At 42.9% G+C, this 25,632-nt stretch overlaps 1 protein-coding gene across 6 annotated transcripts in view; it reads right to left on the bottom strand.

Moving 5' to 3' along the window:
* Window positions 1-4,408, bottom strand: part of ATP6V1C1 (ATPase H+ transporting V1 subunit C1) — a 43,580-nt gene extending 39,172 nt beyond the window's left edge. Inside the window, exons 1-2 of one of the 6 annotated variants that reach the window (XM_014827771.3) lie at window positions 4,188-4,386; window positions 1,602-1,793 (exon numbers count right to left, since the gene is read on the bottom strand). The gene's annotated coding sequence lies outside the window, so the exon portion shown is untranslated. Of the gene's footprint in view, window positions 1-1,601; window positions 1,794-4,187 lie in introns of all 6 variants that reach the window. The other 5 variants (XM_044743858.2, XM_070481434.1, XM_070481433.1 and 2 more) reach the window with 5 other exon arrangements.
* Window positions 4,409-25,632: the final 21,224 nt, after the last annotated feature.

Here is a 25,632-nt window from a genome sequence, read left to right as displayed (position 1 = left end):
TGCATACATTTTACATGCCAGTTTATTAAAATACTACCCTTAACCTCTCTATCTCCAACATCAGGTAGAATGCCTGTCACTAACAAGCACTCAGACATCTGTCCAGCAAATAAATGATGGCACCACATGCAGTGTTTTGCAACCGAATGGTACCTCTCCCCCCAAAAGAGTTTGGAAATACATGGGAGTGTTTTAGGTTGTCCCAATGTGGGGGTCACTATCAGACTTTAGTGGATGGGGGCTAAACAAGGGACACTCTTGTCCAAAACGCCAACAGCATCCATACAGAATCACTAAACTATAGGCTGGTTCATAAAGAAAACCTTCCATGGTAAAGTTAATCCCCGTTAATTATCTTAATTTATGAAGTAACTTTTTATTCATTGACAGTTTGCTTAAAATATCTTAAAAGACAACATCAATCTCTTTAAATAACACCTTTTTTTTGCATTTACCTGCATTTTATTTTGAAATACACACACACCTTATTTTAGATATAGAGCTAATGCTCCATCCTTCTTATCCTCTGATGTAACCAAAGCACCTCTCCTTCATTGCCCACCTGGGTCCTTTCTGAACTCAATAAATAGCAGATCTGCACAACGATACAACATTAGAGGGAGATTTCCCACTGGAAAAGAATTTTACTTCATTATCAAGAATATAGCGTGAAATTTCTAGTTCCAAGGGTCACTCGTGTCAACAGGAAATTTCAGACTGCCCTGGTTCATTGCCTGAGCTATCTTTCCAAAGGCACTATGCTAATGGTTTCTACTACATCTTAGAAACGTCAATGAAATAGAAATGTAACATGCATTAGAATATAACTAAAATGGTATAAAATTCCACATCCAAAGGATGAGAAAGATTTACTGCTGCAAATACAGCAGAATACACACAAGAAGAAAATTTAAGTAGGAGGTACTTAGCCAAAACTGTAGCTACCCCTAAGCAGACTCAAGTTCAAAAGGAAGACTGACTGCCTGGGGGACTGGTGAACCACAAGGACCTCCTTTTGCAAAGGTTTATTTTGGCATTCCACTTTTGCTCTTCGGCCAAGGAGATTATTTCACAAGTTGTGGAAATAATCACAGAATCAGATTTTTGAAGCCCAAAAGTTTCCTTCTAGGTTATAAAAACCAGTGTAAATGAGGCTCCTAAGACCAATATGCCAAAAAATGAGTATTTCCTGCCCAGTTTTAAAAGCAGAATTACACTAACCACCCAGCTCTCACCATTTACTTTAGTCAGATCGCAAGTACTGTTTTCTTTAGATTTAATCTAGTTCCCGAAGGTGTACCAAACAGAGAAAGATCCTCCAGGAGTTCTGAGACACAATCCTGAGGCTCGGTCTTCAGGACAATCCCAGACTTGCTTGTTGCCAAAGACCCGTGATTAACAACTTGAGCACCTTCAGCTCACACTGGTCGCCCATTATCTCCTCCAGCTGAACTGTAAATTGAACAGCTTTACCCAAGCTGACAGAAAAGCAGTTTGTAAAGCACTGACCCAGCACTGCCAAATCCCCTGAAGCTGTCCTACTAGAAAAAGTTCACCCACAGTGCTGAATCAAAGATTACAACGCACTTCAAGAAACTCACCCTTCTCTCTAGATGCGACTGTGGGAAGTACTGTGGAGGTGATCAGCAGGAACAATACACCAGCAGGGAGAAGACCACGGAAGTTATGCCAAACTTAGACAAATCACTTTCTCTCTGTTTCTAGTTCCAAGGGTCGAGACAGGTTCCTATCTATAGAATGAATAGCATTTTCATCTACTTTCTCTCAAAGACCTGTGAGAACAAAATAAACATGAAAGGCAATCGAGTCCTCCCTGTGACTATCTGTTGTTCAATAAAAGGTATTCTGGAGTAGATGACGTTACTGATGGGTAAGCTGGAAAGCCAAAACAGAGTTTTGCAAAGGAATCTCCCATCAACCCCAAAATGATCCAGCCTCCCCGGTGGACTTCAGAACTGCTTAGAGGGTAGTCATAACCACCCTCAGTGAAGGGTGCAAATAGAATCTAATCATTCATTCCCTTCTCCAATTCCTTAGCCCCTCTAAAAGCGAGTACAGTTTAACACTCTCCTTAATTCCTTAGTGGAGAGAGAAGGAAAGTATCTTGCTTTCAAATCCTTCACCGGCTCCCCACTCCCTACAGGAAACAGTTTAAATTGCTTTGCCTTCTCTTGGTGGGATTACAACAATGTCCTCCTGAGGTGGTCTCCTCTCACTCACTTTTGCACCCTACATTATCAACAAAATTTTCTTTTCAAAAACCATGTCTGGAGCCAGCCCTGATGGTCTAGTGGTTAAAGGTTGGCGCTCTCACTGCTTCCACGGCCCAGGTTTGTTTCCCGGGCGTGCAACCACACCACCCGTCTGTCAGTTGCCATGCTGTGGCAGTGACTCACATAGAACAACCAGAAGGACTTAAAACTAGGCTATACCACCATGCACTCCGGCTTTGGGGAGGGAAAAAGAGAGGAACATTGGCAACAGATGTCAGCTCAGGGTGACTCTTTCCCTGCGAAAAACCACCCGCGTCTGACGCACTCCACTGTCTGTAATCTTCACTGGCTTCCCTCTGCTTTTAGAATAACAGCTCTGCTGGGCCTGACCCCCAGTATTCCCTCACCTGCTTCTCTCACATAGCTCCCTCCCAACTCAGCCATGCTAGCCCTCCTACAACCTCTCACAAGATTTATTCATCTTCACATTGACATACGCCATTCCCTCAAGCCTGCACTGTTTTCACTTACACTTTCACACCCTTCACAGATGTCAATTCGAAAGTCATATCCTCCAAAAAGCCTTTTTTGAACCTTCTATAAAGGGCACAAGCTTGACAAATCTTTCACACCACTCTGTTATTCCTTCAATGAACATTTCACACTTGCGTGACTATTTATTAAAATCCATCTTCTCTCCTTGACTGTAAGCTCTATGAGAGAGTCTGTTCTCTAAACCCTAGCACTCGCACAGTACCTGGTATATAACACAATAAATATTAGTTGAATGAACAAATGAATATCATTCTAGTGTCTTCATTATCTGACCCCAACTTTATTTCCCACTTCTCCACAATTCAAATCCGCCACAGACCCAGACTTTTGACTCCCCTAGCAGCACTCTTTTACCTCATCTTGAGGCCTTCAAATCCTGTGGCTTTCCCTGCCTAGAAAGTTCTCCCCATTTCTCTCCACCTTTTCAGATCCCACTGGCTTGCCAAGACCCAACTCTAGTTACCATTCCCTCAGGATATTTCCCGATAGTGCCAGTTCACATGTCTGCCCCTGCTCACAATTCCAAAGCACTCAGCATTCTCTTTTGATAATTACATATAACCTCACTGTATGTCAATGTATGGTGTGTGTGACTTATTTCCTCAACACTAGCGAGAACTCCTAAGGCTGGACTGTTTACACGCGACTCCTCCACTCCCAGAGCAGTGCTAAGGACTGAGTGCTCACTGAAATATTTTATTTTTCCCTAACATACCAGATTTTTCCTCTGAAAAGAATATTAGCTTCCCCTTACTCCTGTTTCTCAGGTGATTCAATTAGCCTTATGTAACTCTCCCCTCAAGTTCCTTTTCAGGGGTTTCTTGCCTACCCTTCCCCCATTCTAATAAAAAATGGTTTGAGCTTTCTGGATTCTTGTTCTTTCTCCCGCCTACAAGGACCCTGCGTCCTCTGTGAGGGCCCCCTGGCTGCAGTGAGGGGCCCCCAGACCCTTTAAACTGCCATCCGCCTTCTCACAAGCGCGTAAACCCAGTGAAAGCTCTTGAGCTCCCTGTGACCTCACATACACCACCCGAGATCCTCATCTGGGCCACTCTGTCACCTTTCATACCCCTCAATTAAAGAGGCGGGGATTCGCTGTGACCACCCACCCAAACGAAGGAGAAATGTACTAGACTCGCAGTGTTTCTCCTTTCTGCCTCTCCTACTAAGTACCCCCTGGGGCCCTTTCTCTTCTTCCCTCCTTCCTCTTCCTTAGAGACGGAACCTAGGCCCAAGGCTGCCACGAACCGGCGCCGAGAAACCAGACCCAGCCCCCCAGCCAGCTCCAACGCCACAGCCTCGGCCCCTGCGCCCGCCCCCAGCCCTCCCAGGCGGCGACCGCAGCGCCAGCGCGGCCTGGCCGGGACTCCCCATCCGGCGCAGCCATCGCTCACTGACCCAGCAAGGAAGTGGCAGCAGGACCAGGTACAGAGGCAGACAGCCCGGCAGACGTTAACGACTCAGCGCTCCATCCCTCCCGGGCCTATGCTCCGGCCTCACAGCTTCCTAGACCCCAGCGCCCACGGAGCAAGTCACGTGCCAGCGGAGCAGTCAGCTGACCGCGGCGCTCGCCGCCCGGCCTATGCGCGCACTGCGCAGCCGCCGCCGCCGCGACCTCCGGAGGGGGCGGGGCAGGGAGGTCCCCTGGGAGCCCGGGAGACAGGAGTGGGCGCTGGCGGCAGCTTTTTGGGATGGGCGGGGTTTTTCGCTTCTCGTAGTGTCCCGGCGGAGTCTCCTCTGCCGCTTGTGACCGTCACCGCCCCCATCCCTAACGTTACCCCACTTCTTCAGGTTTCTGCGGGTCAGAATTTGTCGCCAGCCCCTACACAGGCTGCTCTGCTCGGGGTTTTCTTCCGACAGCTCCGCTCCCTGAGTAATATCCTTAATAGTTCCCTTCACTGATTCACATTTTCTTTCCAGTCCACTTCAAGTTAATTCCATAAATGTTCATGGAGCGTCTTCTGTGTACTAGGCATTGTGCTGATTTTGTAGGGTTATGAATCACTTCTTGCCGTGAGAGAGCATGTTATCTGGTTCAGGGGTGTGTGTGGCGAGCGATAAACGTCATAAATAGCTGCAGCCACAGTAGATAGTGGGAAACCAAGGAAGGTTTCAGGACAAAGGCATGGACAGGAGAAAGCATATTCTTTGGGGGAAAATAAGGTAGGAAGCTGCTCTTCTGAACCCTGCATATTTCATTGGCTTGGGAAGATAGCTGGTATTATTCTAATTTAGGACATAGTTTTAGAAACAGTAGACAACTTGGTGATTTTCTAATCTAGTCCTTTTAGATTTGCAGATGAGGAAGGTAAAGAACCAGCGGTCACAGAGCTGTTTAGTGCAAGGGAATAGATGTATCTGATTTTAAATCCTGGCTCCACTACTGACTAGCTGTGTGACCTTAGGCCTCTAAACTTAGCTTGTTCACCTGTAAAGTGGTAATAATACGTACCTTGTAGAGGTATTGGGAGGATTAAATGAAGTATGCATTTAGCACAGTACCTAGCATATAAGAAACACCCAGTAAATGCTCACCCTTATTGCTATATACTACAGAGACCCAGATTTTCTGACCTATCCTGTGCCTTTTCTGCTGTTGTGTCCCTTTAGAAATTCACCACAGAATTTCTTAGAGCCTCGATATTAGGCTCTAACAACCAACCAAACTATCCCCGACCTGATGCCTTTCACCAATTTCGAATGAAGTTCTTGCAATTCTACCAACCAGTTCTATAACCCAGCTTTGGAAACTTGTCAGGAACTCCATAGGCTTTATCTGGCATCACAAAATGGGCCTAAAGGCAATATTTTGTTAGATCTGTACTGTCCAATAAAACTTTCTTCGATGATGGAAAGATTATTCAGTGCTGTCCATATGGTACCCGCTAGCCTGATGTGGCTATTGAGCACTTGAAATGTGGCTAATGTGACTGAAGAACGGAATTTTAAAATTTATTTCACTTTGATTAATTAAAATTTAAATACCCACAGGAGGCTAGTGGCAACTGCTTTGGACAGTGCAATTTTAGAGTCTGCATTTGAAAGTTTTTGGTTTCTTTATGCTTGTGTGTGGCCCTGAAGCAGAATTCTCATCTCAGTTTCTGAATTTATAAACTTAAGTGCATCTGCTTCTGAGCTCCCAACACTTTCCAGCATTTTGCACATCATGTTTTACTTGAGAGGTAGTATAATGCAGTGCTCAATTAATATCAGCTCTAATTATTATTGGGCTTAGCATATCTCATTAAAAAATCTAGCAAACATGTTTCCTACAAGCAGGGCATGATTGCTTTCTAATAGCTTCTAGTAGTAAGAAAATGCGTTTATCAAGAGGAAAGCTCGCTTTTCTATACTATGCATAGGAGCATCTTAGATTTCTAAGTATGTATAACAGGCGTTCCACACCTTTTCCTGCATTTCCAACTGTCTAAATATTCCCATCTGGAAGCACCTTCCAAGCTTAAAACACAGAAAAAAATGCATAGGGAAGATTTATTTTTCTCTTACAATTTTTTCAAGGGAAAAAGATGAATGTTTTAATTAAAGTGGGGAAAGTATTTGAAACTAATATCATAGTAGGAATCAAAATCATTTTTCACCCCCCTACAATATTTAAAATATCTTGAAAGTTAGTACTGGTGTTCCCCTTAGAAAAGGAAATGTCCTTGTTTAGGAAAATACCTTGATAAACTAGCAGAGTGGAAGATAAACTGAGAGCTTGGGTAAATGGAGACTAAGAAACTAAAGATGTAATTAAACTAGTTTCCAATAGAGATTGGAAAGGAAAAGAAATTGGTGGGTGAAGACACGAGAGGAAGGCGTAGGGAAGTTAAGGGAAGAGAGAAGAGAAAGAGAAAGCAACATGGTAAACGACTTGTAAAAATAGGAGCGTTTAGAACTCCATCGAGATTGCTTCAGTTGCTGTGATGTAAATCCTTTGCCATCTACCCAAATCTTTAATGAAGTCTAAGCTCAAGTGCTTTATATGAGCTATTTTTTTGTAGAAATTTATGCTATCCAGGTTACATTATATAAAGAGCTCAGACAAAATGATAAGAACAATACCAAGATCCCAACACACAAGTGAGCAAAAAGCACAAACAACTGAGAAAAAAATGCCACTGACTAAAACATATGGGAAAATGTTCACTCTTACTAGTGCTCAAAAATATAAATAAGAAATACAAATATGCATCTTTATAAAAATAAATATATAAATATAAATAACTTGTATTAGCAAAGATGGAGATATATACATAATAGCAAATGCTGGTGAAGCTGTGATAAGATAGAATCTCTTACACTGCTGGTGCAAATATAAATTGGTACAGCTTTTACAGTCAGCAGTTTGACAGTATGGATGAGAAGCCTTAAAGATGCTCATTCCATTTTATCCACATTAGGGTGGAAATAAATGGAAAAGATAGGAAAATATTTATGCAAAATATGTTCGTTACATCATAATGTCTGTTTTCACGATCAACAACATTAAGATTTAGTTGAAGACCTAAGCCCCCTATGAAGGTGAAGGGTTGAAAATGGTTTGAGGTTTAGATCTTGAATTTTTCAAATTTAATGTTCAGGGTTAACAAATAGAATACACTAGACCAGTGGTTCTCAACCAGAGGGTATTTGGCAATGTCTGGAGACATTTTTGCTTGTCACAACCTGTGGGGAGAGGGATGCTACTGGTATCTAGTGGGTAGAAACCAGGGATGCAGTGAAACATCCTACAATGCACAGCAAAGAATTATCTGATCCAAAATGTCAGCAGTGCTGAGGCTAAGAACCCTAACACCAGACCCATGATATTCTCGGATTCCCAAATTCATGATTAACAACGTAGTATGTAATGCTGTTAGTTTTTTATCTGTAAAATTGAGCCAATAATATCTACCTCTATTGTTGTAAGAACAAAATGGAATCATGTATTAAATTATGGTTACACTGCCACTTTGAGATGTCAGCTAGGCTCACTCACTAGCTAAGAGATTGACTCCTGTATGCCAGCCTCGTAGTGAATTCCTGACTTATCACAATCACAAATTTCTACATATCATGCCCCTTGCTTGAGAAAAATACAGAAATTTTTTAATCAATAAATGCTGAGTATTTAATGAATAATAGCTTTTTTTTTTTTTTGGTGAGGAAGATCGGCCCTGAGCTATCATCTGTTGCCAATCTTCCTCTTTTTGCTTTGAGAAAGATAGTAACTGAGCTAATACCTGTGCCAATCTTCCTCTATTTTTTGTATGTGGGACGTCACCACAGTGTGGCTTGATGAGCAGTGTGTAGGTCTGCAGCCAGGATCCACACCTGTGAACCCTGGGCTGCCGAAGCAGAGCATGCAAACTTAGCCACTTGGCCATGGGGCCAGCCCCAAGAATATTTCTATTCAGATGCATGCACATTCTCAACCTGTGCCATAGGCCCAGGGAAGCAGGTGGAGGGTGTCTGTTTCTAACCTTCCCCAGAGCAAGAGTTGAGGACATCTGTCCTCTTGGTGCCTCAGCTGGGCTGTCAGCTATGGGGTGTCTCCGTTGTCTGCATTCCATTCCCTGCCGTTCACCAGGATCACCACTAATGCCTCCGCATCCTTGAAGCCTTGTGTGACTCCCATAATTATATATAACAACAACAATAACAGCTGGATTTCTAGAGCAGTTAGGTTTGTGCTCAGCACTGTTCTATAGGCTTTGCATGTAATAACTCATTTAATCCTCACAACAACCCTGAGAGACAAGTATTATTATTATCCCCATTTTACATATGAGGAAACTGAGGCACACGATGATTATGTAATTTGAGCAGTTAGCAGGTGGCAGATCTGAGTACTCAGCCCAGGCTGTCTGGCTCCTGGGTCCATGCTCCTAACCCTGCAGCACTGTCTCTCCCTGCGCTGTGTGTCTCTTAGACACACTCCTTTTACACTCCGAATTCTCACGGCACTCTTAAGGTATTTTCCTAATTTCACTTACATTTTATCAACCTTACCAAGACCACCTTTTACTCAAAGAGTCTTGAATGTGCATTGTACATGGTAAACATTCAATAGGCGATAATTAAATAGATTTCACAACTAAAGGAAAGGCCAGATTCTCAAACATTTTGTGATAGAGGGGAAAGGAAGAGGTTACCAGTAATTAAACCTGTCAGTTCCTTTCTTCTGTTCCCTGTATTCTTGGTCCCTGAACTAACAGAAATTATCATCTTTATCATTATTTCCTTGGAAATGTTATGAAACCTTCTTGGGAGCAGCAAATGTTCATAGAAGTAGGAAATTTTTTTTTAAGTCATTCTGCCGTCTCACCGTCAATGTTTTGTTCCCTTTATTATTACTTCCTAATGTGCTCGATCCAGCTTTAAATGACACAATGGGAAAGATTTTGAACTACTGTTCTGTACTAAGAAGTGGTTGCGTATGGACTAAATCTATTTAATTTTCATCTTATTTACACTAATAGCCTAAAAGTAATAATGCAGGAAGTTAGCATTCAGTAGTTTTAATGAACCAATCAATTAAGCAAAAAAAAAAACCAAAACATACACAAAAATACCTGTTGCATTTAATAATTATAACGTCTTCTCTTTAGTCTCCTACTTATTCTTTCACCTAAATCCTCAATTTACAAACATACATCTTCAAAATATTTAGTAATACGTAGGGCAACTGATTTACTGAGGGGAGAATGTGTTTAAAAAATTATCAACAGAAATAACACTCATTTTAAGTGCCCTTTGAATATTTCTATCGCAGCCCTTACTATCTTATTGAATATATTTATGTGGCTCTCTCTGGTAGGGAAAGAATTCTTGCAGATCTCTCACATTTCTGCACCTCTTGGGAGTAGAAGCACTGACTGCCTTTTTCTTATCTTTTCAAGGATGTTTGTATAGCAAACAGCATTGGAAGACAGAGATTATGTCTCCTTCTGAAGTGCTGGACAGCCACACTTAAACACAGTATAAAAGATTTGGGCTCCCTAAGCCCAGGGTTACTCTCCTGTAATGAAATCGATTGTGTATCCCCACATCCATCTGGGCCCATCCATGTCCCTGCTGTGAGAACTGGGGCAGAGGGGACTGATGCAAACATGCTGGTGCTCGTGCTGCTTGCTGTGCTGTGGGTAAAAGTCCTCTGTCTCTGACCCAGGGGTCTTGTGTCCGTTACCAGCATCCATGAAACTGACAGGCCAGGCTAGCTTGTAGGTTAAAATCTCAGACCCTTCCCAGTTCCTGACAGTGTTGATGACAAGGATGTGTGTATTAGAGAAATAGCTTTCTGGAAGAGAAAGGATGAACATCTCATAGGCCAATTAATGGAATTTGCAAGAAGTCTGTGGACATTGTTAGTAAGCCAAATTGTATGGTCCCTGGGAATCAGTTGTAGGCTAAATTGTATGGTCTGCTGAGAAATAAATTGCCCTCTCCTTTACTGCCTGTTAATGAGGAGGGACTGGGGAGGTGGTTGCAGGCCATGTAGTCTCAAAGGCTACAAATGGGGCCACGGTTGCTATCCTACTAACTACTAACTCTCCCCCAGGCAGAGACACCTCCTCACCATTCTGGCAATCAGCCTTAGGTCCACCTCTTATAATAACTAATGTTAATATTTTTCCTGGGCAGGCAGAAGGTCCCACCCCCTCTCAAACAACAGTTATAGAGATCATAAGGATAATAACCACTTGGCTAAACACACTATTGGCCAAGTCTCCCTACAGTGGCCCATGTGGGCCAAAGTGGGAACATAATAAATGGCTGTAAGTTCATAAAAATGCTTTGTCCCTTCTGGATGGCTTTTCCTGATGAAAGGTCTGGGTAAGAGTAGGGAATGATTGGGAAGAGGTGAAGGTATAGCTACTGGAATGGAACACACTGAGTTTGTGACGGTGGAGAGAGAACAATCCAGCAGCTGGGCAAGTGACACCTTATACCTCAGCAGATGTAGAAAAGAAAGACCTTAAGGATCTTTGTCCTTTGGAATCATCCCTGAAGCCTTCCTCAGGAAAGAAAACATCTTCGTGTGATTCTCCTAAACTGTTGCAAGCACCTTAGATTTAATTCACTGCTGGTCTGCCATCCCCTTCCAGATGACTCTGAGCACAGTTTGAGGTTTGATCGCCATTCCCCTTAACCTTACCAAGATGTCTATCTGAAATAGCAAGAGATGTCCCCAGCTCCGGCACCTGCCACACAAAACACCTGTCAACACCTCTGGATGTCTTCCCCACCCCCCCTTCCCATAGCCATTGCTCAGTCATTTCTTGGGATGGATAAATACCACCTTCCTGGTGACATGGACAAACAGGAGCGTTTACTCTAACTGTCCTCAGGCACCTCCTCCATAAACAAGGACTAGGCTCAATTATTCAAAGCAACCTGCAAACCCTAAGATTTAACAGCTGGTGGAGAGGCCATGTTGGTGGCACTGTTGACCTATACCCACTGAATGGTCTATGTCTGACTTGAGGGCCTCCAACAATTATAAACAACACTTTCTTTCCGGGGCTGCCATTGTGCATTCCCAGGACTGAATTGCTTGCATGGAAGCCAGTCATTATCTTTACTTACTCCCCAAAACATGGTGACTTGCAACTTACGAGTGATCATAAGAGACCTTCAAGTGTTCAAGGAAACACCGCTAGCAGATCACACAGCCCTGAAATGACTGTGAGTCCAAAATGAAGCTTCCTTTCATTACCTGCAAGAGCTTTCCCAAAGGATAGCTGACTCATTATTTATGCAGAATCTGTGGCCATTTATTGCTACGAAGGAAGCCATCCCATTATAAAAAACAGTACAAAATTTGTCCCTGACTTTACTTAAGCTGAAGTGATCAATGACACCACCTTGGCCCCGGAAGACATTCAAGTCAGCCTCAACTTACTAACCAGGGACATTACAGGTGGTGGAATTGCTTTAAACTTCTTCCTCATGGGCCAAGGCAGAGTCTATAGGATTGCTAATACATCCTTCTGTGCCTATGTTAATGCCGTGGGCCAACGGAAAAGATCAATACAGAAACCTAAGGGGAGAGCCCCATGATTTTTCTGAAGTTAGACCCTGGTGGTTTATGGGATTTGTTCAATGGGTTGATTCTGAGAACCTGGGGGACATAGCTGAGGCCATTGCTGCAGGATGGCTTCTCCTGCTGCTGGATTCCTGTTCATAGTAGCCTTAATAAGATGCTGTATGACACAAATTGAACAGATTTGGTCCTAGCCTCTGTCAGTTAGATTAATTGGAGTGGCCAGTAGAGTGGCATATTTATGGGAAAATTCATCAGAAGCCAAGACAGTATGGAAATGAAGGGTAGACGTTGCTGGAAGACAGTGCTTCACAGGTTTCTTGAATTTCTCCTGTTCTGGATTCTCTTTTCAAGTATGTTTGTATAACAAACAGTGTTGAAAGAGAGAGATAGTATCTCTCTTCAGAGCAAAGGTCAAGTAAGCATGTTTTTTCTTTCTGCTTTTTTTCTCCCCAAATCCCCCAAGTATGCAGTTGTATATTTTAGTTGTAGGTCCTTCTAGTTGTGTCAGGTAAGCATTTTTTAAAACAAATTTTTATTTTAGAATAGTTTTAGATTTATGAGAAATCCCATAAATCCTACACTCAGTTCCACTATTATCAGCATCTTATATTAGTATGGTACATTTGTTTAGGTAAGTTTTATACTGTTTGGTCTGAAAGATTTGGGTTCCCTAAGCTCAAAGCCCTCTCTTGTAATGCAACCCACTGTGTGTCCAGGGATCCAACTGGATCTGTCTACATCAACCGTGTGGGATTCGGAGGCAAGGGGAGCCAACATAAATATGATGATGCTCATGCTGCTTACCGTGTGGTAAGTAATAAACTCCTTTTTCTCTGATCCAAGAGATTTGTGTCTTATACCCACATCCATTAAAAGATAGCAGACTAACTTGTTAACTCACATGCAGGATAAAATCCCAAACCCTCCACATTTTTTGACAATCCCCCTCTCCCTCCACCAACTCAACTCTTTGAAGGCATGAAACAAGTTTCTGTTTGATACATATAGACTGAACTTCACTAAAATGGGCTAATAATCTATTTTAACAATTGTGTAGAATGAATTTGAGGTCAGAGGTCAGGCTGGTGTCTGCATAGAACTTAGTCATATCAATCAGTCTTTGCCTACTAATTGAAGGGGAACGGAGCACACACTACAGGCCCATGGGGGTAAGGCGGTCATAGGGGTGAAGGTGAGAGAAAGTGGAGTGTTGGGAAAGTTGGACAGGTAAGAGCTATCTGCAAGGTGTGAGAAAGTATAGACCAATTCATAAGACCTGGTACCTGGAGGATGCAGGAACAGACCTCAGGTATTGCTGACATGTGATCACGAGGGTGCATGAGTCATCTATGAGTAACACGCAATAAGTCACTTTGGCATAGCACGGTGACAGGCAGTTCCAGCAGTCATTCAGTGAGCGAGTCCGTGAGCCTTTGGAAGGACCCTCGCTCTTGGCCTGGAGTTCAGCAGTAGGGTTCTAGTCCTGAGCTGTACAGCAGCAAAAGGCATGCATGATATGGGACGTGGATTCCAAAGTAGGGATTCTCAAACAGGGTGAGGATGGACTTTGAGAAGTATAATTAATATCAAATATCATATCACTTTATTTGGGGGGGACACTGTGTGTTTAATACAAATTAATATCTGACAAAGTATTTTTGACATCACTAATTCTCTGGGGGCCATGAAAGTTTTGTGATTTTCAACAGTGAGCATGGGTTGGTTAAAGGGAAGGAGGGTTGTAAAGCTGTAAGGCACAGGGTGATGATCATGAATCTCAGCATGTGAGCTAGAGGGCCTCACATCTCTGCTCTGGTCTCAGGCTGGAACAGAGCCCTGAGACTCCAGAAAAGAACAGCCGCAGAAGCTGAACACGAGCAGTGTCTGAAGAGCCATGTGAGTGATCCTAATGTATTTTCTAACACACACACACATACACACATACTTTTTTAAAACTGAAAATACCATTCAATACCCAGATTGCACTAAAACAATCCCTGACATTAATAATCCCCCAAAAGTATCAATTTACTTACAGAGCACCTAGATAGATATAGCTAATATTGTGTAAAAGCATATGAGATGGACTGTCAGGTTTAAAAAACTAATCCTATAAAATTAAATCCAGTTTATATGACACTAACAAATCCACCCTGTCATACCAAAAAAGATTTTTTTTCCTGGCTCTACTATTTACTAACTCTATGATCCTGGGAAAATATCAAGTGCCTAGCGTGTTAATGAGGTTAATATTAGCACCTCATAAATTTTGAGGTTTGAGATAATGGAAGTGAGAGTGCTTTGAAATTATACTTGCTATATAATTTTTATTATGATATACGTTCTCCAACTAGGCTTTACAAATATCCAATCCAAAATGGTGTATCAATACCAGCGCATTCACTGAGAGAATAAAATACACAAGCACCCCCCCTCCCCACCCCCAGGAAATGGAGTGACTGCAACCTAGATGTAAAAGGGTGAATTAAGAAAGGGAGATAAATATTTATGGACTATGAATGCAAATGACATTGGCAACATGAAAGCAAGCATGAGTGACCTGCTAGCTGGAATTTAGACTCTATTTCTTCACTTTAGACAGTTAAACAAGAGCTGTAGCAAACTAAGGTTTTCTTTCAATAAATGTAAATTTTGCAATCAAGGAGGAAATAATGGTCTGCCCCACACCTTTAAGTTTGCTGCGTACGGTAAATTATAAAGGAATCTGGGGGGAATATTGGTGTTGGGGAATGATAAATATGAGCAAATGTTTTCCTTCCATTATTAAAAAGCAACTTGCTAATTTTATGTGATTGTGTTCTGAAATAAAACAAATACCTTCGAACTTGGAAACTGTTTAATTGTTAAGAGATAATTCGCCTTTTTTTCATCAGTTCATAAATTTAGGTCCAAAAGGGAGAAGCTGCACAATAAGTTCCCTTTGTATATGTGGTTCTTTGATAAGAGCTATAAAACATTATTTTGTATTCTAGCAACCAGCTTACAAATATCAGAAGGTAAACTGCTAGTTCTTTAATTTGATGATTCATTAAATGATTTTTTTTTTTTTAACTATACCTCCCTACCCCAAGCACACCCTTACAGCTCCCCTCCCTAACTGATGGAGCTTGTACTGGAACCCCCTAGGAGTCTTGTTAAAAGTGCAAATAACTGAGGCCCGTGAAAAACACGGAAAGTGTATATCAGGGATCGTGGCCTTGGTATCTACATTTAACAGAAGCTCACTAAATTTGATCAATCATTGCACTAGCACTTGTTGAGCATTCCTTCCTACAAACCTCTGTGGCATGGCTGTATTATTCATTTAGCATTTAGGGTGTGTTAGTATGTATTCATTCATTCAACAAATATTTTTAAGATGTCTACTGTGTGTCCAACACTGTCCTAAAAATTCATTTTTTAATGTATCTACCACCAACCAGATTAAAAGGCCCTTTCAGGTACGGATCCTAAGTAAACATTTCTTTGTAATCCTGGAGACTGATAGTGTACCCTCCATTTAATAGTTTTCCACCCAGGGTCCATTCCCTTCTTCCCTTTTAACAGAATCCCAGTTGTGTTCAGGGACCCATCCATATAGCCAAATATTTCCGAGGCAATTTTCAGGAATGTGTCCTATTCCTCTGAAGGTAATGCCATTTCCCTTCCCAATGATTGTGTCATGTCATGTGACTTAATTCTGGCCAATGAGGCAGGAGGGGAAGGCTGCTGAGAAGCTTCTGTGAAGTCTCCTTACTCCTAGAACAGAGCCACATGAAGAGGTGGTCTCTCTTCCTCCACATAGTTATACTTCTGTTGTGATATCTGGAATTGCTGCAGCCATCTTGTTACTTCCCTGAGGAAGAAGCTTCCACTGGGGATAGCAGAGAAGAGAAATGGAAAAAACCTGGGTCCTTAATTACTTTGTTGAGCCACTCATCAACCAACTGCAACATTTACTCTACCTCAGGACTTCCAATTTATTGTTAACGCCAGTTTGAGTCTGTGTTTCTATACTTGCAGCCACAGCATCCTAACTGATGCTCAGTAAATGTCAGTTCAAGATGATGTTGAGGGGCTGGCCAGGTAGCACAGCGGTTAAGTGCGCACGTTCCACTTCGGCAGCCCCGGGTTCGCCAGTTTGGATCCCGGGTGCGGACACGGCACCACTTGGCAGGCCATGCTGTGGTAGGCGTCCCATGTATAAAGCAGAGGAAGATGGGCGCGGCTGTTAGTTCAGGGCCAGTCTTCCTCAGCAAAAAGAGGAGGATTGGCAGCAATTAGCTCAGGGCTAATCTTCCTTAAAAAAAAAAAAAACATGATGTTGACAGTTATGTGAAAAATAAAATGATAGACTTTCCATATTCCAAGATGGTGCTGCTCACTATTATTGAGATTTATTTGTGAGGCTGTGAATAAAAATATCAATGCAAGACCTACAATCTTTACTCTACAGAGATACCCTCTTTCTCCTAAGCCCTATAACCTTCTTATGTGCCATTCAGAAGCAGGAAGGTCAGAAGAAGGTGAGTGGCCCCCACAAATGTCTAGGAGCCACCAGTGTCCTCTTCCTTTTTGACCACCCCTCATCGCCTGGCCTTTATCTATCTCCTCTCTTGGCTTATCTGACACTTGCTTACTATGTCACTTTTCTTCCTACATGTCAAACCTGTCCTCTCTCTCCTTCAATGGCTCCCTTTCTCTTCTACCTACAGAAGGTGAGTCTTTCCGAAGAACGGATTCTCCGTTCTCCATTTCTTCCGTTCTACTAGAGTTTAAACTATTTACTCATCCCACATTTGCAACATCCCACATAGTGGACAGTTTCACCTAGGTGTCTCACTCGAATCAAAATCAGTATGTTCAAAGTCAGACCTACCAATTTGTATCTGAAAATCATCTTATTTTTCTAGAAATTATACTGCAGTTCTTTCAAGCTTAAGACCTTGAGATCCTCTTTGATTTCTCTGTCTTCCTCATAATTTTCGCTGGCCCCAAGTCCTAACAAGTCCTCTTGCATAATTTCTCTTGCACACACCCCCTCCTTTCCGTTCTTACAGCCACCATCTTGGTTCAGGCTCTGACTTCATCACTTTGAACCTGGAATACTGCAATATCTCTAAAATGCATTCCTCTCCGTGCTCTCCCCCTGCCCCACCCAAAACCCTTCCTGCATACTCCAGAACAGCTCCCCAGTCAGAACCCTTCAGTGAGTTCCCACTGCCTTACATTCGTGTCCAAATTCCATGGCCCAGCAAGGCTCCAAAATTAGAGTCAGTTATCTTTCAGCGTGGCTCCAAATATGCCTCTATATACAGCCTTTAATTCAAACGAGTTATTTCACTTCTCATTACCCAAGTCCTCCTGACAGTTTCCTTTCTTCCGCCTTGGGTCTATATTAGACTGCTCTTTGTCTCCATCGACCAAAACTGAACCTATTTCCCAACGCCCACGCAAGAGTCTGAAATTGTCCTCATCATTTCATATGGAAGTTATTCATAAAAATAATAATGATGATTTAAAACAATATATACCATTCAATGAGTGCTTACAATATGCCAGAAGTTGTAAAATCCCATTCTTGTAAAATGTGAATGATAAAACCTACCTAATAAAGTTATTGTGAGGAGTCAATGAGACAATGTACGTAAAGGGCTGAACCCAGATCCTGGGATATGTGGAAGGTGCCCAATAAAAATGGACTGAACTGTCGTTAATTATACCATTGAAATGTCACAGGTTTTGCCATCAGTCAAAATGCCATGTCTTGGCCACTCAAAAGAGAATGAGCGCTGAGGAAGTGGCTAAGACGCAATGTTGGGTTTGGGAAAGGAGTTGCCCAGTTCCGGTTCCTCACAGCATCCCCTGGCATGACTTTCTGAGCCTGAGGCAAACAAAAATGTCTTTGTCCAAATTACATACCTTGTCTGATGATACGCTTGTTCTTTACATTTCTATTATGTGTGTGTCTTACGTATCCCTTCACTTCCTTGTCCTGGGCACCGAAATGCAGAACTCAGACAGCATTAGGAAAAAAGTTCTTTCCGATGTGATCAGAAGTACAAAATCATGTGGGAGACCAAAGAGAAAGCTCTTTTCTGGTTGATAGAAGCTCTTCATAAATGTTCATTCCCTTTAAAATAAACAACAAAGTTTCCCCCTCATGCTGAATTTCTTCTTGCTGTTTCTCAAACCAAAACGCAATTTAAAAGACAGTTACTACATGAGAATGTTAAATATGTGGCTTTCATGCTAAATCTGTGAAAATCCTTCCTCACATTCCAATGCTGGGAAATTAGCAATTTAAATCTCTCTTTGAAACATACGGTGGATTTACTTCTCAGAACTTCCAGAAAAAGCCAAAGCAAAACTGCATCCAGTCACACTAAGGTTAGAATGTTGTGATTTACATAATAAGCATTTGTCAATAAGTAAATGTTTCATTCTTTATAAGACTGAGATGGGAAGTGCGGTTAGAACTCAGACAGACTTAAAGAGATGCATCTGGTCCAAGGAAAGGCCCGACACGGGGCTTTGAGAAATAGAGCACCATTCATTCATGAATGACACAGGATTTAAAATTCTTGAGGGTGGAAGGCCTATGTGCCCCACTAGGGGGCTGGATTATAATCCACAGGGACTGCCGTCTCCATTTCTTGAGAATTTGGGTACAAACTAGCATGTCGAGGACAGCCAGGTTGTTCCCTGGAACACTACAGCATTTTCTTCTATCCCAACATTCTTATATAGGCAAGGCCTCAACCCAAGGCCTGGGAATCTGTATTTTTAACAAACACCCACATTTTGGCTGACTCATCCCTCAATCCACCGTCGCTTTGCAGAAAGAAGGTTGTTTTTCATTTGTTTGTCTCTTCGTTGTGTTGTGGTAGCAGGTCCTCTGGCTTTCTCTTTTTGAAGCCTGTCCTTCCGGGGTGCTGAAGATTCCCCCGGGGTGGCGCCATCCCCCGGCTCTGTCCTCCACAGCAGATCTTTCTCTTCTCTTTCCCTCATCAGAATTCACCTTTTCTGTGGGACCCTTTCTTCACTGGAAGATGACGCTCATCTCATGAGTGTTAAAGGAAAACGTAACTATTACACACGTGACCTTTTATCTGTAACTTTCAATGCCTTAATTCTTTCTTTTTCTTTTCTTCTGTGGACCCTTTTTCAGAATAATGGTTTTAAATGCATAAAGTAAAATAAAAAGGAAAGAATTATATTGAAATACTGCTCTCATAATATGTTTTAAAATGTGAAATAGTAATCCCTGTTCTTTATTATACATTAGAAAACAAGATCTAGAGGCAGGTCTAATAGTTTTCTCAATTTCAAAATATGATGAACCTACATGATATTTTGAAATATCCTCAGAAACTGTAACGTTATATGAAAATATCTGTGATTTCTATTGGTGACAAAATGTTAGGAGGTGCTAGGTTTGTTGACTACATTCATAATTAAAATTTCAGTAGGATGAGAGTGAAAATAAAGATATAATTTTTTCCTAATCCAAGTTCATGGACCCCCTGAATTCAAGATCCTTGGGCCTTGGGTCCAGGTTAAGAAATCTTGCCCTAATCAAATGACTTGATGAATTGTGGGAGTTCCAGTCATGGCAGTTGGCCAGTGCAGGCTCTTCCTTTGCAAATAGGGTGTTTTGTGGGTTTTTTAGCCATAATTCTCTGACAGTTACCTGCCATATTACCTGGCAGTTAGTAAGGGATTACAGATTTTTTGGAAGCTTCTCTTCCTTGAGTGTTTACCTGTGCTGTGTCCCCATCCAGTTTCACCTATTCCAATTATGCCCCTAGGCCTTCCCATTCCCTCTCTGGAATCTTCAGATGCTGCCCAGAACCTCACTGGACCAGGTCCCCTTTCCCCGCTCCCCAACTCAGGCTTGATGCTCCAGCTTGCACCTGTTCCACTCTGTCCTCTTCAGCTTCTACTTTCCACTGTGTCCCCTACAAAGCTCTTGTCCCCTCTGGGAGCTTACCTGACTGTGTTCCCAAGTCTGTCAAAAGTGCTTACGAGGGGCCAGCCCCATGACTGAGTGGTTAAGTTTGCACGCTCCACTTCGGCGGCCCAGGGTTTCACCGGTTTGGATCCTGGGTGCAGACATGGCACCACTGATCAGACCATGCTGAGGTGGCGTCCCACATGCCACAACTAGAAGGACCCACAACTGAAATATACATCTATGTACTGGGGGGATTTGGGGAGAAAAAAAAAAAGGAAGAAGAAGAAGATTGGGAACAGTTGTTAGCTCAGGTGCCAATCTTTAAGGAAAAAAGGTGCTTACAAAACTCTTCAGCAGTCTGATCCTATAAGGGCTATAGAAACATACCATTTCTCTTGCCCCACTGATCAACCAGGTTTGGAAATAATTTTTTCAGTCTGTGGTCAAGGCATCAGTGATAGACACTTCTGCGAATTATTTGGCTGCAGCCTCATCATACACAAAGGCATTGATCTGACCCTCTTCTCTGAGTGCCAGGCCCCCAACCCACACCCACATAAGAAAAGGCACTTAACATCCTTGGGAGAGAGATTATTTTCCATATTTTCCATGAAGAAAACTTAGATACTACAAAAGGCTCAATAACATGTCCAAAAACAAACAACAAGTTGGTTATGGACCCAAGATTTTAACCAAGATTCTCTGAGGCCTAGCTCTACCCAGTAGGTGCTCAAGAAAGGGTGGTTGTAGTTGTTGTTATTATTATTATTATTATTATTATTATTATTATTTGAGAGTGGATGGGTTTTCATTTGGATTCCCTGGAAGCAGATTCTGAGACACAGAAAATTCATACGAAAATGATGTATTAGACAGTGTTCCCAGGAAAAATCGTTAGGAGAATAAAGAAGTGGGGCAGGAAAGAAAAGAGGACCAAGTGTGTCATGCCAAGCAGAGGTGACTCAGGAGAGGGATGGGTCTCATCTCAGAGTTGTCCCATCAGAGGAAAGGAATGGGAACACTTGCATCCCCATATCTGCCAGTCACTGATTAAGGGCTACTTTGGGGGTCTGTGGAGGGGGATAATCACCACGAAAATGTGGCTTTCTTAGGAGCACAGGTCAAGAAGAAGGTGTGGCCAGTGGGGGAAAGCATACCCAGAGCCAGTACACACTGACAGCATTTGTCAAGGGGATCTTGAAAATGGAGCATCATCATCAAAGGAAACAACACAGAGCTCTGATTTTGCCAGGGTTTGTATCCATATGGACTCCAAACACATCACTCAGGGCTGAAGAGAGTAACAAGCGTCGTTCTTTGAGTCAAGAGGCCTAGGCTTTAGTCCCAGTTCTGGCAGCTGCATGACCTTGGAGGAGTCATTTAGGCCCTGTGGCCTTCAGCTTCCCCTCAGGACCACGTGCAATCCTAGAGCCAACACTGAAGAGGCTCCGTAAACATTTGTTGGTCAACTAAAATCGTTTTATTATTTTAGCACCATGGGAATGCAGGTCGTGACTGCCTTCCCAGCTCCATTCCTGCTGGGTCTCTGACAGTGAGACTTCCTCTCATTTTCCATATTTCTGTTACTCTTCCAGGGGAGTTTTCTTTTGTATACGTGATTCAGCTCTTCGGAGGGAACCCATGACAGTCATGTGAGATGGGTTTAATTTTGTACCATCTAATTGTGTATTGGTAACAGGGTTAACTAGATGACTCTGCTTTTCCAATGATACTGGAAGGGAAAAATCATTCAAGATTTTTTTTCTGGGAGATTTAAAAGAGGGAAATATAAATGACTTTTTGTCAGTGTCCATATTATAATAGATAGCAAAGGGTGGCTTTTTTCCCCAAAATATATGAATAAATGACTTTTTTTCAGTCTCAGGATGAGATTTATGCTGTTAGACTTGTATTCTTTTTTTATGGTATTTTACAATCAATTTACAACTGGAATGAACTTTTGTCAATTCTGTTATTTGAGGCAGAGTTGGGTGTGAGGAACGTGACCCGAGTGATGTGGCAGACACAGATGTGCCTCCCAGACCTCCCTGCAGGAAAGGATGTGCTGCCCAGCTGTGGGGAGTGTGGCCAGCAAACAGCCTCTGGCTGTCAGCTCCTTCAAGGTGGGCCTCAGCTGCTTAAGCTGCTTCATTTGAGGTCATGCCCTTTCTAGGACAACCTGAATCCAAAGAGGAAAGTGGGGATATAAAGGCATAACCATTTTGGCCTAACTTAGGAAACCCTGACAAGCAATACTTGCTCTAGATTTTTCTATTGGGTTGCCAAAGCTTTCGTTGGGTCGACTGCAACAGTTGGTCCTGGGAGTGGTCCCAGAAAGCAAGCAATAAAGTGAGGGTTTGGAAGTGGATCACACACCACTGGGCTGGCCATGAGGATCCCATCACTAGTGGCGAGTAGAGTCCAGACACTGCTAGCACAGGTGGCCATTCAATTGTTAAATCTTCCACAGGGGGTGATTTGGGCGTGTGTACCAGCAGGAGAAAATGCACTGGCAGGTGCAATGTATCAGGTATTTGAGACTTTGAAGGAAAAGGTAGATCGAAGGATAATAGGACTGGATGGCTATTGCTAAGTGCCACTGACGTGCTACACTAAGATAAGGAGCAGCTGAGGGTGAAAGCCAAGTATAAAATCCAGGCGTGAAAGTGAGAAGGCTCATTGGATATACAAGGATGCTCCTTCAACCCTGCAATGGCAGGATGGAAAATGTTTTGGAATTTTTCAGCCGAGAGACTGAACTTCATAAAAAAATCAAGGCAGGTCTGTGTCAAGGTCAGAGTTCAGCTTAGAAAAACCCTTAGTCCTCTCAGATGGAATGGAGATATCTTGGTGGATGTCCCCAGAGAGTTTGACAACTCAGACTCTGAACTTCCTAAGCCATCGGCCACCCTAGGATTGGCATGATGGGCAAGTGAATGGAGCGGCCATGGTGACAGAGATGCAAATACTTCCAACAGCACATGAAGGCAGTCCTCGTCTTGCACAACAAACAGCGTAGGGTGGTGACAATGACCATACAACCGGAAACTGTGCACAGAAATCTTAATAATCAGCGGGAAAAATTACAGTTGTTCTGTGACTTTAAAAAAGTTTTGTCAAAATATTAAAAACAGTTTTACTGTAGGTTACAAATGTATAGAGACATAAAAAACAAGGCAACTAATATTTATTTAGTGCACTGTAACAAAATATTAGAAACACTGAAAAGTAAGTGGTTTATTTCTCTGTAAGTAAATTCAGCAAGAGTAGTTTGGACGGTGCTTTTCTTCTGCTTCTTGTGTAATTTTTGACATGGAGAGAGCATGTTTCCTAAGCCTCTATGGAGAATTGTTGTACTCCTTTCTGCGTCTGGATCAGCTTCCAACATTTTATCCTTTGTGCTGTCAATGCCATGAGAAATTCCCACAAGTTACTTCAACATGAAGCTTTCCCAGATCCATTTCCTCTGGGCCAGCTTCGTCCTTTCGCTACAACCATTTTCTCAGTTACGTTGCTCAGTTTGCCTTCACTAAGTTCTTCTGCTGCACATCTAGAGTCTTCCGAAGGGCGGCCATGTCCAATTCCCACATCAGCTGTTTTTTCTATAAATCCTTTGCTTCGAGTTTCACTTCCAGCATTATCACTTTTTCGGATTTCACCTTCATCTTTGTTGGCCAATTCCCTCTTTCAACTATGCCTTACTGTAAACTGTCACGTGGGTTTATTCACAGGGAAACAGGCAACACAACTACATGCTTGGCTGTCTGTGTGTGACCTGAACAACAGATGGGCCATGACCAAACACCAACGGACTTTGAAAGAAGTGATGTGATTAATTACTGATCATGATATGCATCTTCTATTTCCATAGTGATTTGTGGACTAAAGAGCTGACAGCGAGGTTTATACCATATGCAATTAAACACAGTTAATACACTACTGTAACTGAAACTTGAACCATTTTGGCCGGGGGCTGGTATTGTTTAAATCATGGTAAATGAAATTTGTGAGTATTGGAACTATGCAAAGTGAGGACTAACTGTACTTCCAGCACTTACCAAGATTGACCTAGCTACTGCCACTGTCAAATGTCCAATTTGTCTGCAACAGAGACCAACACTGAGCTCCTGATGTGACACCATTCCTCAATGAGATCAAGTGGCTACTTGGTGGCAAGTTAGCCACATTAGGCCCCTTATCTTAGAAGGTCAGTGGTTTGTTCCCACAGGGACATATTCTGGGCATGAGCTTTCCTTTCCTACCTGTAGAGCCTCAGTCAGCACCACTATCTAAGTACTTATAGAGTGTTAGACTCACCAGCACCAGATTCCATATAACATTGTGTCAGACCAGGCCACCAACTTAACAGGAAAGGAGGTGTGGAAATGGGCTGTGACCATGGATCCACTGCTCAGATCATCCAGGCGCTGCCAAGACTGATTGGGTTGGAATAGCCTGCTGGAGACAGAGCTGAAGTGCCAGCTCAGAGACAATACTCTGTGAAGATGCATCCTCCAGAGCACAGTATGTGCATTAAACCAAAGTCTTTAGGTGGCCTTATGTCCCCAGTAGGAAGAATAAATAGGCCCAGAAACCAAGGAATGGGCCCACTTACTATCATTCTCAGTGACCTACTTCTGAGGGACTTTGTATTTCCTGTCCGCACTTCCCTGGGCTTTGCAGGGTTAGAGGTTCTGAGCCCCAGTAAGCACTCACTTTTGCCAGGGGACCCCACAGGAATCCACTAAAGTATAAACTACAGCTGCTGCCTGGGCACTTTGGACTCCTCGTGTCAAGGGACCAGGAGGCAAGAAGAGATGCCACTGTTTTGGTGGAGGTAATTGACCCTGGTCATCAGAGGGGGTAAGGCTATATTATTACACAGTGGGGCAGGAAGAAATATGTGTAGAACTCACGTGATCTCTTTGGGTGTGTCTTGGTATTCCCTTGCTCAGGTATGACTGTAAATGGACAGGTGCAGGAGCCTGGCCTGAGAAGGGAATGGTGACTAGGGCTCAGGCTCTTCAGTGATGAGAGTCTAGGTCAAGCCACCAGATAAGACTCCAAGGCCAGAAGAGTTGATAGCCATGGGTGAGGGGGACCCAGAATAGATAGTGAAGGAGGGAAATGATGTGGGTCAATTGTGGCCAGAGACCAATTACACAGATGAGGGCAGAATTTGTCCCTCAAAAAGTATACCTTAAGGAGCTGGCCTGGTTGCATAGTGGTTAAGTTCACAAGCTCCGCTTCAGCAGCCTGGGGTTTGCGGGTTCAGATCCTGGGCACAGACCTACCCACCGCTTGTCAAGCCAGGCTGTGGTGGCATCCCACATACAAAATAGAGGAAGATTGGCACAGATGTCAGCTCAGGGACAATCTTCCTAAAGCAAAAAGAGGAAGATTGGCAACAGATGTTAGCTCAGGGCCCATCTTCCTCACCAAAAAAAAAAAAAAAAAGTATAACTTAAGAAGAGAGGCCCACCAGAATCTTGGAGAAGCTGCTTTCTCAATGCCCATGGAGAATGGATCCAAGCAGCATAAGGGATGGACTATAGTAGACATGAAGATACACAGCTCAGGACCTCCTTTCAAGAAAGGAAGGCCTTCACACCTTTCTCTGATGACCTAGTAAGGCAGAAGTATGAAGACCCAGCCCTTTCAATCTGACTCGGCACACTGATAGGCCATATGCACTGCAGGGCTCCCCACCGGGCTGAAGGCTTTGTGGCGCTGCATCACAGCTCGACTTCTTCTGCCTGATCCTGCTTTTTCCCCCCATCCTTTTGTAAGTGTTGATCCCTAATAAACGTCTTATACTCCAAATTCCATCTCAGTGTCTGCTCCTAGAGAACTCA

Source organism: Equus asinus, chromosome 12 (genome assembly GCF_041296235.1).
Source record: "Equus asinus isolate D_3611 breed Donkey chromosome 12, EquAss-T2T_v2, whole genome shotgun sequence".
NCBI lineage: Eukaryota > Metazoa > Chordata > Mammalia > Perissodactyla > Equidae > Equus > Equus asinus.
Note: the sequence above shows the minus strand (reverse complement) of the source record. Positions and strands in the feature narration are given on the sequence as shown.